Consider the following 15845-nt stretch of genomic DNA (forward strand, 5'->3'; position numbering starts at 1 on the left):
AAGGTTGTAAGTGTAATTATTTTGCACAAGACTGTGTTATGTCTCTCAGTGGCAAAGTAGTCCCTCCACAAGCATCATCTTGTGGTCTGCGGGCTCTTTCTATTATATTGGCCATTTTACCACTATGGCCATCCGTTTTTATATCTTCCTACTTTTTTCTTGGTTAGTGCCCTGGGATAGCTCATCCTGGTCCTGATTACAACAGATACAGAATTTGTCAGGGCATACTGCTCCTCTAATCAGATTTCAGCTGTCTCTAAATCATGCCCTCCCATGCAATTTCAGCTGTCAGTTTGAGTTATTTGCATACAGATGCACTCCCCTCTACTCAAATAAGTTTCAGAGGATAGGCAGTTGGCTCCAAAGTCAGACATTACAGTTTGTAGAAGACAACGTGAATGGTTATCAGTTTCATACAGAGGAGCCAGACATATTTAGTACATAACGAATCTCCTTTGGGTTCTTCCAAGAGAGGTCCATAATGAGGATACTTTGAGTGAAGTGTAAACAGCATAATCAACATGCATCCCACAGATATAAAGACTCCAAACTAAACATAGGCAATGAGTATACAGCTAAAAATCTCTCATAACTAGTGCAAGACTCAAAATCTGACTAGGCTATGATTCTCATTGTGCAATCACACTTGGACACTTAAACACTACCCGATTTACGGAAAGATCTCAGTAACGGAATAACTGGTTCAATACATCAGCTGCAAAAAAGAGGACCCATTGTGGCTCCACTACAGAAGGCCTCTGTTGTTTCCTGGTGAGAAAGGTGAATATTCATTATCTTTCTAAATTATCTTGTTGATTCCTGATTACATGCCTACAATGTTTCAGCCTACAAGAAGAACTATTGAGAAAGATAAATTAAACAAAATTTACATACAAATATTAGCCCCATGTTCACATTCACACTTCAATAATAGAGTTTGCTCACGAGGGCCATTTGGGCATTAGTGTCACATGCTAGAACTTGAAGCAATACTACTGGTGGCCTTCTATGGAGCCAGTCAGTCTTATAAATATATGTAGCACAAATCTTCATTCGGATAAGCATTGAAAAAACATTTGAGTCACTTTTACATGTTGTTCTATTTTCTGAAAATCCTTGGGATAAGGTTGCTTTGGATTTTGCAGGGCCTTTTGACACTTTGCCATCAGAAAAAAGGTTTCTGTTAGTATTAGTGGATTATTTTTCATAGTGGGTATATTTTGATTTTACTGCATCTCCCACAACTTCTTTTGTGATTAAGTTTCTTAAGAAGCTGTTTCAAGTGGAAGGTATCCCTTCAATCCTTGTCACCGATAATGAGATACATTTTACTTCTAATTCCATGAAACAATTAATTGATGTTACTCAAATTACTCATTTACGTGTAGCCTTATACTCTCCCATTTCAAATGGTTTAGTGGAGAAAGTTAACAGGTTCTCCAAACCACATTGGCTAGTGACCTGACTGTGGTGGAATTTCTAAGGCAAAAACTATGGACGTATTCTGTTACACCAACCTGAGGGTCTAAGTTTTCCTCTGAGATTGATGAGAAGGTACTCAAGTTCTGTACTGGCACGACTGAGAGCTTCTAAGGAACTTTTTGACAATAAGAACAATATTAAAAACGTGTATTGTATGTTGATGATTGGGCATCTATCAAGAAGCCATATAAAGTGCAGAAAGGAGTATCTCAATTCTTGTCTCCCATGAAAATTGTCAAGATTTCCAAGGGGAGCAACCAGTCGCAAAAACGGGCTGTGATGGCAGGAACCTTTTTTGCGTTCTAGCGGTTCATGCCTGCAGGTACCTGCCGACGGAACAACTTACCTTACACTTCCATGTTTTTCCACTCTGTCCTAGACATGTGCGGCATCTTCGTCGGGCTTCTCTGCCGTTCGCGCTCCTTTCCCTTTCCTGGCAGATCGCTATGCTCTCCGTAATTTCGTAGTTGGTGAAACCTATGGAAAAGAGATAAAGAAGTCATTTAAGGCATTGTGAATCTACAAGTTATGGGTAACGAGCTCTTCGCTGCAAATTAATGGTAAATACTGGAATACTTATTTAATGATGGCATTCTCCTTCTTGATACAAAGACTGCTATGTATGTAATGATCCTACAAAACCTATAAAAGCAAACAAACAGAACATTGTTTAATGTGCTTGGATTACATCTGTTTTTAAGCAGAATTCTTTCTTTGTTTGCATAAAGGGCCTGTATTTTTGTTGTATTTTTATTTTTTCATTTATGAGACTTCATGCAGGAACTGAGATTCTTACTTTGAAGTAGTAATCAATATCAGCATTCGGTATCTATTTTGTTGCTTCACTAATAATTCTAGGACAAGTAAGGCAGTTCAAAAGGAATTAACAATTTAACAGATAGATGTCACAGTCTTTTAGTTCTACAAATGTGTTCTACTTTCTAGCAGAGCACATGCAAATACCAGTAAGCCAGCTTACATATGTACCATTATGTGAGAGAGGGGAGAATTAAAGTATATAATCACTGCAAAATCATGATACATTTCATTTTGCACTAGACACTAGCCTCCCATTCATTTTTCTTTTCTCTTTCGTAGGAAGAACCAGTCCAGCCCTGAGCAGACAGTTGCACCTCAGAGCAGTTTGCGAAGGACGTATGTTTTTTCTCTTCCCATCCCTTCTTCCCAGGGCACAAGTCCTAAAAAAAGGGGGGTGCTGGCATCACAACAGGAAGTTCACTCCCTAGAAGCGATTGCATCAGAGAAGCCAGCCCGTGAGCAGCATTCTGAATGGGCTGCGATCTCGCCCCAGAGAGGCCAAAGAGTGAATGTGTGGCTCCATTTGCTCCAGTTATCGAGCTGCCGGTAAAATAAGTGGGGGTACGCCATCCACCCGCGTGGTTCCCATACCCGAGCCCTGCTTCTTCCCCATCGGGCTATGTAGACTTTGACTCTGTTGGCTTCTTAGCTCGAGAGGTGAGGTTGGGAATTAGCTGCGGGCGTTCCGGTTGCTCCTGAGGAAAAGTACACAGGTGAGAACCTTACATTCCTATCCCAGGTGGATTCACTTTTGCATTTAACACCTGCTCTGAGCAGGTACTAAATGTGAGCGGAGGTTCTAGTGTGAGGCATGGGGTGAGGGGAGGTTTGAAAAGGCTGGGAAAGGGGAAGGGAAAGGGAGACTGTCGCCTGGCAGGAGGATCATTACATCCCCCCCCCCCCCCCCCCCCCCCCAGTCCCTCGTGCTGTTGCTGAGGGTTGGGCAGATGCTGCAAAACAGACCGAGCTGCAATTTCGAGACAGAAAAGTTGTGTCTGACGTATAGCATCTGGTAAATCCGGGTGCTGGAACAAGAACCTACTTAAGGTTTGATAGAACATAACTCCAGACATGAATTCCGTTACCGGTCAACTTGTAATCGGGGCCTAAATATTGAAAACAAATGTCTTAAGAGATAGAGAAAACATGACACCTGGCCTCATTTAGCAGTCTAGCACCGCACGCTGCCTCATTATTAAATCAACAGGGCAGGCTTACATGCAAATAAAAAGCTACAAATAAATGTTTCTGAAGGACAGTGGTGCCCTGAACAGCAGGGGGGCCTGGGCGTATGCCTCCCTGCTGACTTCGTGACGGACCTGCTGCCATGGAGAATTGCAACACTGTGACAGACAATTCTGAACTTGGAATCTGGGACACACAAGCTTCTGCAATATCCCTAGTCAATGTTTTATCAGTCTAAAAGAACAAAAAGAATTCTAGGACACAAGGGAAAGACATCAAGGGGAAAAACTCTGCTTTGTACACACGTCATCACTCATCCGAGAAAAAAAATCTTCAATTCCATCTGCTCTAGACAGAGCCATGCAAAGGGCAGCATGTTCGCTGCAGACTGTTTACACATTGGAATGGAGCCATAGCTTGAGTGTTGTGACTCAGCATTCAGTTTCTCTCTGAGGATGAAAGAGAAAACAGATCAGACTGGAGCCGTGGTGGCACTGATTATAAGGCATAAATAGCAGAAAAGATTTGTCAAATCATATCTGCTGCAGAGGAGTGCATCTTGGGCTCACTAGCAGTTATATCTCGTACCCATTGGCATAGTGCCATTGTAAGGGGCCTAGCAAGTATGCCACTGGCCTCCAGGCAGGCAATGAAAAAGGGCCCCCTGCCAACAGCTGGTTAGTAAAAAGTGCCGAACTGGGAACCCAAAGCAGCCCTGGCAATTTTGTAGGATCAGTCCCCCCCAGGGCCGGACTGGCTACCGGGCAGTTTGGAATGCTGCTGAGCTGGGGACTGATTTCGTTGATGGGGACCTGCGTGTACTAAACGAAATTCGTTTTGCTTTCATTATTTCGAAGCACACGCAGGTCTCCATGAACAAAATCAGCCCCCACTGCAATTAAATCAACCCCCAGCTCGGCAGCATTCCAAACTGCCCGGTAGTCAGTCTGGCCCTGGTCCCCCCTCCCCACAACCCTCCTTGGGGAGTATAGGGAGGTGTTTTGGAAGCGGGGTGCAAGTGTGAAGCACTGCTGCTTTTGTTACTGGAGGATGATATTGCAGCACCTCTGCAAAACCGGACCCCATTAACAAAAAAAACAGCCCCCACTGCTGTAAAACTGGCCCCCACCCTTCCAGCTACGCGGGAAAACACCTGTTTCCCGCATGAGTCAGTCTGGTCCTGATATTAACCCCCTCGCCGCAGGGCTAATTCCCCCGCGGCGCTGGCGGTAGGGGGGCGCCCGCGGCACCGCAGTGCTTGTGACAAGCTCAGCTCATCATGCTGCACGGTGGCGCTGTGCTCATGACGAGCTGTGCTTGTCATGACTACACCCGTTTTCGTAGAAACGTTCAGCACAGCAGGGGAATTATCCCCGCGTGTTAGCGCCACGCGGGTCATGACGAGCTCAGCTCGTCATAAGCACAGCACAACCGTGCCTCATGACGAGATCAGCTCATCATGAGCACGGGCGGGGTTAAATGACAGTCACAAATACAGTGTAGCGAATCCCTTACATTCTCAATAAAAAGAAAACACAATAACCCCTTGTGAGTTTGGTTATTATACAAAGGTAATGTAAATGACCAACAAGGGAATAATTTACTGTAGATGTGAATAAATTAAATAAGTTTTGAATCCCCAGTGGATGGCATCTAGATGCAATCAATGTGGTACATATCAATTGAACCAAAGTATCCTATAATGCAAAACTGATCCATTAAGAAACAGAAAAAGAAAGACTAGGCGTATGTGAAAATATGAATATTTTGACTTAGGTGACTTAGGCATAGATGCATCAAGCGAAGTTGCGATTGCAATTGCTGCGAAACAGCGATTGTGATAGCAATTTCCTCTTCCGCAATGCATCAAGTAGAAAAGCAGCAAATTGCGAATTCGCTAAACAACTAATCGCTAAACCCGTTGAAACCCCCCTTGCGATTCCTTAAAAGCGATTTCCCACATATTTAGCGAAATCAATTACGAATTGGCAAACAAATAGGAAAATCGCTAAGAAATTGAAATCCACATTCATCAGCAATCGCACATAGCGAAAATACCATAATTCGCAAAATACGAGTCGCAATTTAAGGAGAAGCTAAACCAGGTGGTAACCATGAAGTCAAATTGGCAACAAAAAAAATGTTGCAAACAACAAACAGGTGTTGGCTAAATCAAACACACTTAAGGAGACTCAGTAGGAGCATGAGCCAAGTCACAATGGCAGGTCTCTACATCGTGGCAAGGCTGCTGAGGCTCCAGGCTGCAGCCCAGAACTGACGCAGGATCCATAAGCGCATCTTCCGGCTGCGGATAACACTACTGGGACAGACTGAAGAGGAGATCTACTCCAAATACAGGCTTAATGGGGCAATGATTAAGAAGCTCATCAGAGACCTTGACCCCCTGATGCTGCACGACGGAGGTGTCCCAGCGCTGGGGGCCGTCGGGAAGTTTAAGCGAGCTACTGCCCAGAGTCACATGGTGCTGGGCAAACCTGCCACTGGGGATCGAACTGTGAACCCTGTGGTCCGGAGTCAGACACCCTGGCCGCTGCGCCACACCTCTATCCAGCTGTTCACGTCAATAAACATAGTTTCCGAGGCTGAACATAAGAAGCACTAATTATTTAGCACAGAGATTACACAAGGTCAAAGAAAGTTAGGGGCATATTATCAAGGGGGTTTATCTCCGCTTTTTTGGCTTTAAAAGCCAAGAAAGCGGAGATAAAATTATCTCCCTATTACCTAGCTGCCGCTAACACCAGTTAGCGACAGCTAGTAGGAGATAGCGACCATCTTGGGCCCCACTTTGCATGTCAGTGATATTTATCACTAATGAGATGCAAAGTGGGCGTGCCAAGATGTTAGAGACTGAAAACAGTCGCTAACATCGCTATCTCCTATTACCAACTTTTGGAGATATTCGCGCTAAGCGGGAATATCTCCAAAAGCTAACACCTGCCCTGAGCAGTTCTTAGCCATGTTATCCAATGGGAGGTGGATAACATGGCTAAGAGCATTAGCTCGCTAATGCATGAATATCGCTGACTTTTCAGCGATATATTCAGGCTTTGCGGCGATTTTTACCGCATTTGCGTTAAACCTTGGTAATACCAAGGTTTATTTGCGGTAAATTTTTGTCTCTAACCAAGCAATAGCTATAATTATCGCTATTGCTTGGTAATATGCCCCTTAGAGAGGGAATGGGCCGAAATACATGCACCTGATTTAATCAGAGAAACTAAGCTTGGCTAAATGTTCATAAGCTTGCAGAAATAATAATTGCAAAGAGCACAGCAAAAAAGCTTGTGACTGTCAGCAGCGGAGCTTCAAATGGAATAAAGGAAAAAACATGGGTTGCTCATGATTCATGTGCAACACTACACTGCCAACTTTGAGGGCCATATTAGGAGAGCTCTAGCACAGATATTTTGGCGACGATGGATATCAAGAGTTTATATACCAATATTCCTCAAACTCAGGTGTCCCAAATTATTCATGATCTGCTTCAAACTACGAGTCGTCCCCATCAAGTTCTTACTTCACTCATTATTGACTGTGCTCGATTAGCACTCAGTAGGAATTACTTTCTTTTTTTTAATCTTTTTTTTTTTTACAAATCAAAGGAGGAGTTATAGTGGCTGGCTTTGCACCAAACCTAGCAAAAATCTATGTGGCATATTTTTTAGATCAGGCTTATCTATTCCCCCTTTAACCCCTTTTTACCATACATTTCCAAATAGTTGATATATTGATGTTGTTCTTATGATATGCCATGACTAACACTAACTCACTAGTAGAGACCCATGATTGGCAGAATATCCTGAACATAATCTAAAAGTTTCTTTGGAGTTTGGTTCCACCAAAACCAAATTCTGTGATCTTACTCTTAAACTTGACAATAATGCACTATACATGAAACCCAAAGCCAGAAACACTTTGCTTACGTATGACAGTCACCACCCCAAGAACTTAAGGACAATCTTCAGTTTTAGCAATTTCTTTACCTTAGGTGTAACTGTACCAAGAAAAGTGATTATTTCATTGAAGCTAAGGATCTTTCTGACAATCTTAGATCTCAGTGTTACCCATGCAGACTACTTAAAAGATCCTTAATGAGGGCCTGGTACAATCACAGGGATTCCTTATTACAAGTTAAAAATGAATCCAAAGAAACTGGACTAGTTAGTGCCCCATCCTGTGGAACGTTTTCTAATAAAATCAAGAGAATCGACTAGAAATTAGTCAATAATGACTCAGTTTTTCTTGAAAGACCCATGTTTGCATTTAAACGTGGTATCAATGTGAAAGATCGATTAGTGAAATCTCACAATGAACCAAAAAGAGACCCCTTACAACTTAATTTATGTTTGCAGCCTCTCACTGGTAATTTTTGTTGTGGAAAATGTATGGGATGTGACAGTTGTAGTGTTTTGACATCCTTTACCATTAATGGTGTCAGCTGTACCAGCAGACCTTTCTCCAGATATAAAACGAAACCTCCCATCTATTGCATCCAATGCCCATGTGGTTTGCTTTAAATTGATAAAACTAAGCAGAAAGTATGCAAACGCATTCTTCAACACCAGCCGTACATCAGATGTAATAAAAAGCGCATGCTCCCTCGGTTGATCACTATCTTGAATTTGACCACTCTGCAAGCAAAATGATATGGTGGATCACTGAAGTTGTAAAACTCGCAGAAACAACATTGATCATCTACTGTCAATTTGTGAAAACAGATGGATTTGGAAAACTAACAGTATATCTAGAGGGCTGAATATTGCTGTTGAATGGTCTGCAATAGCTATTGTGTAAACCTGTTGTATTCAAATTGCTCTGATAAGTGTTGTCCACATTTGAATCTGTTTTGGACCTCATCATTACATCAGTCAGTATTTGAAGTTTTGCTTCTTGTTGGTCTTCTCTGTCTCTATACTAACTAATGTTTGAAAAGCATTTGTGTACATAAACCTTCTGTTTCATCTCAACTCTATTCATTCATTGTGCTTCTGTTAAATTTCTTTCTGTTCATTAATTGTAGAATATGCTCTGTATCCACATAAAAAAAGTTGTATTTTTGTTTTATAGGTTGAACTTAACAACAAACAAATTATGAATAAACAATACAACTTTAATGTCAGTCTATAGCAATTTCGAAAGGCAAATAATATAGCAACATGTCTTATGAAAGTGAGCGTGTAAATGGGCTCAAACTCCGGCTGCATACGAGCAGAGAAGGTCACAATTATATTATTCACAGACATCAACAATAGGGTCAAATATTGCAATATTCAAGGCTCTTCCCCCGATCTTCCCGATATCATTCCTGTTTTCTCCTCTTCCTCCCCAACCTCCAAACCATAATATTTTATCCAGGGAGCCCATATCATCCGGAATATCCAAAGGCAGCCTCTAGCCTTGTACGTCACTTGTTCCACGACCATATACAGATCAAGACTTGTTCTCCATTCATGAAGTGTAGGCAGTTGTTGGGCACCCCAGTATCTAGCTATATCCCGCTTAGCTACCACCAGCCCCAAATTGGCCAATGTGAGTTTGAGTCGTAGGAGATCCAAATCTGTGGGGATTCCCAGGAGGAGAAACGTAGGTTCCAACTCAAGTTGGACTTCCAGTATATTGTTAAGCTCTCTCACAATCTTACCCCAGTGCGCTTGAATCCTGTTACATTCCCAGAGGGTGTGTATAAATGTTCCGCACGCTACGTGGCATCTAAGACAGTATGGGGTTGCTGCACGCCCTATTTAATGTAGCCTTACTCTATCAAAGTAGGTCCATTGTAAAATGTTATATTGTATGAGACGCAACCTTAGTTTAATTGCCACTTCACATTGATGCATAAGAGCAACTCCCAATCAATGTGATCCATTGGGAAAGTGGTAAGCTCCCATCTAGCTTGCAGTGGACCCAGTATATCAGGCATATTGTTAATTAGTTTTCTATATGCAAACAAATGGCTTTGACTGGAATCTCCTCTTTCAGAAGTCGACCTTCCAGCGGGGCATATTCCGGCAGCGTGTCCCTGTCCACTCCCTCCGCCACCCAAGCATGTTTCAGTCAGAGATATGCATAGGCTTGAGTGTCCTGGGGCTGATATGTGGCTTTTAGTGTGGTAAATGAGGCTAATATGCCTTTCTCCAAAACATCCCCTATTTTGGAAATGCCCATTAAATCCCACTGCCAGAAGCCTCTCATTTTTCCAATTTCAGCTAGTCTAGTTCCCTTCCATAGGGGGGTCTCTCTAGTAGATTTTCCATCCCATTTCATTAGCTGCTCAGCTCTTTTCCATGCCTCCATTGCCCTTTGGGTAGTTAGCAGCAACCGGCTACTTCCCTTGCCCCCATATATATAATGTAAGTGTGTGTGCTCTCTAAATTGCAGCCATACCAGTTTATACGTCGGATGATCACCGGGAGCGTGTGTCCATTCATTGATTACAATGAGGTGGGACGCTCTGTAGTTTGCCCTAATATCTGGTAGTGCCAAACCCCCTGTATATCAGTTTCTCTGTAGTGTTTGGTGTGTAATTTGTGGATGAACGCCATCCCATAAAAGTTGGCGTAGTTCACTGTCTACACCTCTAAACACGGTGTCTGGTATCTTACAGTAAGTGTTTTGCAACACGTATAGCAACTGGGGGAGTGTAATCATTTTATATATAGCGGTCCTCCCCATGCTCATCAGTGGGAGCTTCCTCCATCTTCTGACTTCTTCCTGAAAATTTAAAAGGACCCATCTAAGCTAACAGCTGCATCTGTGGTGATATAGACGCCAAGGTAGGTAAACCCGTCTGTTGACCGCCGTAGACAACACGGATAAGTCTGGGGTTCCACCACCCCGCCCACCGGGTACAGGGTGGATTTACTCCAATTGATCTTATACCCTGCGTGTCGCCCATATTCTTAAAAAATGTGCAGGATTTTAGGGAGTGTCTCAGTCGTGTTTGTAACGTACAGTAGGATGTCGTCCGCATATAAAGATATGCATTCTTCATCCAGAAGTTGGGATTCGTCTACAAAACCACCTAGCCCAGGGTAGCCTCTAACAACATAGGCTAATTGTTCCAATATGAAGACAAACAGTAAGGGGGCGAGTGGGCAGACCTGTCTAGGGCCCCTTTGAATCGGCCAGGTCATCAAGGTAGCCCCATTAACCCAAACCTTACCTTTGGGCCCATTGTATAGAAGCACCAGCCATTCCCTAAACCCCGGACCAAATCTGAAATTCTCCAGAGTACATTTCATAAAGGGCCAGTGGATGGTATCAAACGCCTTCTCGGCATCAAGGGAAAGGAGCAGATGGGCCCCCTCCCGGCCTCGAACAGCATCCATCCAATTAGCCACATGCCACAGGTTGTAGTGTGTGGCCCGCTTTGGCATAAACCCAGACTGGTCTCTGTGTATCTGTATCCACTTCTGTTAAATATTTGCAATTTTGGGATCGTTATCTTCTCCATTGACATACTGTTGTATACTGTTGTATGACATACTTATGTATCACAGCTTCTCCAGTTGGTTTACACAATGGTTATCAATGTGATTGAACCTGTTTAGCTTATCATCAATGTCGATTTGGTTCTGTACCCTTGCTCTGTCATCATATTCTTGCTTTTGTTGCACCTTTTTACCTCTCACACCCATTTAATATGGCTGCCGCCATGCAATATTGAACTGTAGTTTCCTAATAACGCAGTCAAAGTCGCCAGTGTTGAACATGAATCATAAGCAACCCGCCTTTATTTCCTTTAAGTACATGCATGGCATTTGAAGCTCTGCTGCTCCCTTTACAATCGCTTTGCTGTGCACCGTGCAATCTTTGTTTATGCAAGCCTATGAGCATTTATCCATACTGTGTTTCTCTAATTAAGTTTGGTGAATATATCTAAACCCATTCCCACTCTACCTTCCTTTGAACTTGTGCACTCCTTGTGCTAAATAATTTGTGTCATACTTTCAGCCTCTAAAACTATTTAAAATGTTCTAACAAGCCAGATAAACTCTTAAATTGTAAGTATTGGTTACATGAATTATGAAATTCCTTACATAAGACTGTGACCTATGTCCACTACTGATTTATTTAATTCAACATTTATTGATTGGATAATTGTTGCCAGTATATGAATTACTTCGATCGGTATGTATACATCTTATATCACCATGTTTTGTGATAAAACACTGCTTCAGACACCTTTTAGTCACGTCACATTTAGAGTGCAAAATGTGTGTCTTTTTTCACTGTTGCTGTGTCACAGGCACCGAATTAGTTTATACCGGCATGTTCTTTAACTAAAGCAGGTATTCTTTTTCTGTTTCAGTTAGTAAATTGTTAACAAGGGGTCAACAACCAAACTCCATAGCTAAAAGTGTCCAGATATTGGTCTTGCGGGAATAGGATATCAGAGACCGAAATGTCAACCGGTTTTCCATGTTTTCATTATAAACAGCTCATGGATCCTCGCCCTTAAACTGTTGGCTTTACCCTAAGGACTGATACCTTGACTAAGACTGGACTTATCATACATTGCTTCATGATCTATATAGTCCTTTCACATTGATTGTTTCTGTCAGGATTAATCTATGGTTGTTTTGCATGATTTGTACCGAATGTTTGGTTTTGAAAATTGTCTTATAGTATTGAGGGAGGTTATTCATAATATATACATTTTTGACACACTTCTGGTCTTTCTCTTCTTTTCTGTTTCTTGATTGATCAGTTATGTTTTGGTTAATTGATGTGTACCATATTGATTGAATCTAAGTGTCACAAATTGGGGCATCAAAACATATTTGATATATTCACATGTCCAGCAAATGATCCACTTGTTGGCCATTTACCTAAGTCAACAAAAAACAACTGTGTGGGAGGGTCTATATGGGAAACAAATTTAGAGACCTACAAAGTATCCTATCCCCCAATCCAACTATGTGGGATTTTTTGTACAAAAACTGGTATCTGGTAGGTCTCTCACCTGATGATATTGTGAGGAGACCTAAAAACAGATCCTCCAGTGACGAAAAGAATGTATGAATAACATGGCTGGATGGGAGGGGTTGCAGTGAAACAAAAAAAGGGGAGTGAAATAAAATTACCTAGTGTGATGCCAAGGCAAAGTACTTTATTAGGGGGGTCATCACAGAGGTAATGTTAAAAACAACAGTATGTGGATAGTATATAAACAAATATTACTATCAATCAGATGGATCTGGTCTCCTCACAATATCATCAGGTGAGAGACCTAACAGATACCAGTTTTTGTACAAAAAATCCCAGATGACGATTTTCCGCCAAGTGCTGGGCTGATGGGAGTATTTTTTGTCTTGTTCTCACACTTTATCTTCCTTTTGTGATCAGACACTTGTTCATACATGCGTCACTTTGGAATTGGCACACAATATTGAGCCCATGATAGACCTCCAGTATCCCTTGTGTGTTTGTCATTTACCAAGTCCTCACATTTTTAGGCACCTGTGTCACTGCACCTGCTGCACTAATGATAGCTAAGCCCATTGGCATGGTGCTCTATTGAGTAGCCAAAGTATGACTGCAGTGGAATATGGACTTGTGATTCGTGGAAATGTGTCAGAATTCCTGCTCCGAAGAGGATGGGGTACTAAATATTAGGGCCCTGACTACGAGTTCAGTTGCTATTTATTGCTTCTGATAAATAACGAAACCACAGGGTATGTTATTAATTGAGTGTAATAAATAACAACTGTTACGAGTTGGTGGGGAATAACAAGGGATTTCAGTGTTTAACGGACCAAAAAACACATAATACAGTAAATACTGTGTGCGTTTCCTCCCATTAAATTTCAGTATGTTTGACCTGCCATACTTCAAGATAGGTTGAGGCATTTAACACATCCAATAATTATCATATGAGTTAAATACCTACCAACACGTAATTCCGTCCCATATGCAAAAGGCCTTACACATGGATCTGAATATATCGACCAAGTCTTAATCAGGGCCTTACATTTAGCAAAAGTAGACAATTGCATTATGGATAACACGTGGCATCAGCTAAATGCCAATTAACCACCCAGTTCCAAATGTACTTTTCCTATTTAGTTGTGTTGACGAATTGCTGTCTAAACACCATTTGCTTATTTAGGCTTTACAATATTATAGATTGCATTTATCCGTGCTGTAGAACTCAACTGCAAGACCCTAAGAACTACCTTTGCAGTGCCCGAGTCTGAGATTTCAGAGTTGTCACACCTGGCTTTTGCAAATTCTATAATATATGGATGTTACTGCTTTTCAGTCAGTTGGCATTTGTTGGCACTTACCATCTGGCACCAAACATTTATTTATGTTAAACTTCTACTATGCCTTGTTTCAGGCAGAATCTCATTAATCACACAAGTGCAGATAGGAGGGTGACTATGTAGTTCATATAAAACGATGTGTTATTGTAGAACAGCTACAGGGTGTAAAAGTAGCTGTGAATAAAGCTAAGGATTTAATCCTTGGAATTTGTTCCTTTGCACCAGACTGAAATGTGCTTTAGCTGGTAGGGCTTTACTCAGTGTGGGGTCGTAGAGTACACTGAAGGAGCCAAAATGCATCTATGCTATTTAGAAGCCAATCTGTTATTCAAAGCACTTTTAGGATGCTCTTCCAGGAGATGGTATGGGGGCAGAATATTAATTCCAAATCATTTGACTAAAGTATTGTGTACTAAATATTGTATACAAAACTATTGCCCCATTTTAAAGTTAAGAATAGGAAATCTACACCCAATGAATTGATTTTTATGTGCACAATGTTTTTGTCAGATGATATCTAGGCCATGGTATTGTAACATACACCCTTCCAATATTTATCTAATGCAATAAATTGAGTGAGAAACTAGTCTCTAGTAACATTCCTGAGTAGGAGAGAAAGCATGTGTAATCATAACTACCTTCCAAACTGACTCTCAGATGAGCAACACTGTTAACAATATTGTTGACACAGGTTGGGTGGAGCTTACTTGATGAAGCAAACATAAGGAGATGATGGACGGTGTGCTGAAACTTTTCAGACACTCACCCCCAGTCACAGAACTGGGTTTAACCCCTTGCATGCTGGTGACGGCTCCCGTCCGTCATGGCACACAGTGCTCGTGTGCTGATGACGACCACGCCCGCGATCGGAATGTGCCGCACAGGAGCGGAATTCCGACCGCAGGCAAGGGGTTAATCATTCTTTAGTTCCCTTCGCCACCCCAGTTCAGTCCCAGCCATATGCAAATCACTCTTGACCCTGTGCCTCTTGGGAACAGTCCAGCCCAAGCTGCCAAGCCAGGTCTTCCCTGGACCATAAACAAGTATCCTGGGACTGATTTTGGGATAACACCCCTCATCAGCCAGGCTAACTTGAATCCAGTGGCTAAGGGAGCAAGGGACCCACATCTGGGCATACCCTGCCAACATAGGGCGAACAAAGCAAACACTAGGAGATGATGAACAGAGCATGGAAACTTTTCAACACTCACCCCCAGTCATAGATCTGGGTTTAATCCCTCATCATTCTTTAGCTCACTTCGCCACCCCAGTTCAGACTGAGCCATATGCAAATCGATATTGAACCTGTGCCTCATGGGAACAGCCCAGCCCAAACTGAAAAACCAGGTCTTCCCTGGACCAGAAACAATCATTCCTGGACCAGCTTCGGCCTAACACCCCTCATCAGCCAGGCTAGCTTGAATCCAGTGGCAAAGTGAGCAAGTGACCAACTTCTGGGCATACACTGCCAACATTGGGCGAACAAAGCAAATGCAAGGAGATGAGGGATGGAGCCCTGAAACTTTTCAGGCACTGTGGTGGCGAACTGAGCTAAAGAACGATGATGGATTCAATCTAGATCTGTGACTGAAAAGTGTCAGCGCTCCGTCCATCATCTCCTTGTGTTTGCTTACTTGATGTACTTAGATTCTTTCTGGTGATGGACATTTTCCTTTTGACTTCTCCTTGACACACAGCTTGCGACGTCCATAACAGAATGGAGTGTGTGCAGACTTTCAAGTAAGGATTTGAGCACTTCAGTTTCTGGACTTTCAAAAGTCCTCCAGTCATCTTAATTTAGTGGTTCTCCTATGCCCGGTTAAAATTAGCGCTGTGAGTGGAAATTGGACGGTATCCAGACTGCATATCTTTCGACAGGCAATAAAAGCTCAGCGGCTAGCAGACTGAGGTACCTAAACTCTTCACATAGCAGTTCTACAAGTCACAGGATCAGGTTTTGTCACACTGTTTCAATCAGATCATTAACTGACCAAGCACAGGATCAACATTCTTCTGGTATGCAGCCAAGCACAGAACTTTATGCAGGCAGAGTTGCAGGCAAACAGG

General features: G+C 42.3%; 1 long non-coding RNA gene across 1 annotated transcript in view; it reads right to left on the reverse strand.

The window, feature by feature from the left end:
- The window catches only part of LOC147722504 (uncharacterized), a 68835-nt gene that overhangs the window by 30220 nt on the left and 22770 nt on the right, over positions 1-15845 (reverse strand). The window contains exon 2 of the long non-coding RNA XR_015310032.1: positions 1829-1959. This is a non-coding gene — a long non-coding RNA (uncharacterized LOC147722504). The remainder of the gene's footprint in view (positions 1-1828; positions 1960-15845) is intronic.

The sequence above is a fragment of the Lissotriton vulgaris genome, chromosome 4_1 (assembly GCF_964263255.1).
Source record: "Lissotriton vulgaris chromosome 4_1, aLisVul1.2, whole genome shotgun sequence".
Classification (NCBI taxonomy): domain Eukaryota; kingdom Metazoa; phylum Chordata; class Amphibia; order Caudata; family Salamandridae; genus Lissotriton; species Lissotriton vulgaris.